Source organism: Echinops telfairi, unplaced genomic scaffold, assembly GCF_000313985.2.
Source record: "Echinops telfairi isolate 266 unplaced genomic scaffold, ASM31398v2 ScPeMD7_7400;HRSCAF=8409, whole genome shotgun sequence".
In the NCBI taxonomy this organism is placed as follows: domain Eukaryota; kingdom Metazoa; phylum Chordata; class Mammalia; order Afrosoricida; family Tenrecidae; genus Echinops; species Echinops telfairi.
In genome coordinates, this window is record NW_022111300.1 from 37,344,588 (window position 1) to 37,346,367 (window position 1,780).

Genomic DNA, 1,780 nt, shown 5'->3' on the forward strand with positions numbered 1-1,780 from the left:
GAGAGACAAGAAAGACAAGGCTCACCAAGCCATTTATCTTTCTGCCCTTCAGTTAATCCCACTTGTGTTTATCAGCCAGGCTGGCACAATAAACTATCTCAGGCCATTTGGATATTTCTAACATTTTGGGTCTGGAGAGTTCCGGTGGCAGGCTACGCATTGGTCTCTGACCTCAAGGACAGTACTTTAAAACCATCAGTAACTCCATGGGGAAAAGATGAGGCTTTCTATCTGCTAAAGACAGACTGTCTCAGAAACGCCCGGGCAGTTGTGCCCTGTCGCTGTGTGAGAATCGACTGAATAGCAGTGATGGGGTTTGGGTGAATGCCCCGCTTGGTGTTGCTCTTTAGTGAGGCATTGTGATGTTAGCTGGTATGGATTCCTTGGGCCTATTATGGCCCAAGGGCAGAAAGTTCTCCAACCTTGATCAACAGATAAAGGTGGTTAATCCAAAAAAACAAACCAACCCACTGTTTTGGAGTCCACACTGACCCCTAGGGCCCCCTCGGGCAGGGTAGAACTGCCCACCGAGGTTCTGAGACTCACTCTTGGAGGGGAGTGGAAAGCCCTGTCTCGCCCAAGGAGCAGCTGGAAGTTTCGAATTATTGGCCTTGCAGTTAGCAGCCAGCACAACCACTAAGCCAAGCCACCAGGCGTCTCGTCAGTGGTTGAAAGAATTTTAAAACAGAAAACTGTCCCCTCTGAAATCAGGATAAGTTTTCTACGTAAATAGACAAAAGAGCTCACTGGGGAAGGGAGAAGCATGTGAAAAAAATCTCAGTACCTGAGACATGAGGAATTTTTTAAAAATGAATTCAGGTGGGTCTTAGGACAAGCTGCTAGTGCAGGAGTGCCTTGATCCTTGTCTGCAGTTGTTGAGCTAGACCTGTGATCAGGTTTTAAAGCCATCCTGGTCTTCACGGAGGAAAACAGTGCTTCCCTCAGAGAAACGGAAGATAGGCACAAAGTAGACTTGAGTTCAGAGTTCAATTGCACAAAATCTATGCATGGAGTCAAATGACTTTTGATCACTTGGAATCTTTCTGGAACACTTCCTTGCCAAGATTCTCTGCTAATTTAACCTTGTTTTTCCAAGTCAAAACTTAACAACTTTGTTGTTTTGGGGAGGTTGTGCCTCTGCTGGGGCATTCTATACACTTCCTTGTTAAGACTAGGACCGTTTGTGGGGTGTGTTTCTCAGTTCTAAGTATTTCCTTGTATGTTCTGGAGAAAGTATTTTCCCGTGCTTTCCTGGTTGTGGGAGCTCTGGGAGCCCTGATAGTGTAATGGTTACACTTTGGACTGCAAATCACAATGCCGGCAGTTCAAAACCACCACCCGCTCCTTGAGAAAAAGATGAACTTTTCTTCTCTGGTAAAGAGTTCAGCGCAAGACACTCACAAGGCTAGTCCCACCCTGTCCTGTAGGGTTGCTTTGAGTGGGAATGACTTGATAGCAGGGAGTTGGATGTTTGGTTTTTTTTTCCTAATTTCACATGAACATTCTAGCATCTCACTGAATTCTGTGTAGTCATTAACGTTTCATGGTGTTTGTATGAACCGTTTTAGGCAGATCAGGACATCCTACACCCTACCAGGCGTTGGTCTGTGATTTTACAGCATCAGCACATTTCTGCTTCACAAGCCTCCCCAGGATGCCTGTTAGAGGATTCCGAGTGGCACTGTGGGATAAGCATTGGACTGTGAGCCACACGATTGGCCGTTCAGACCCACTCGCTGCTCCGTGGAAGAAAGACGAGGCTGTCCGCTGCTGGAAAGAT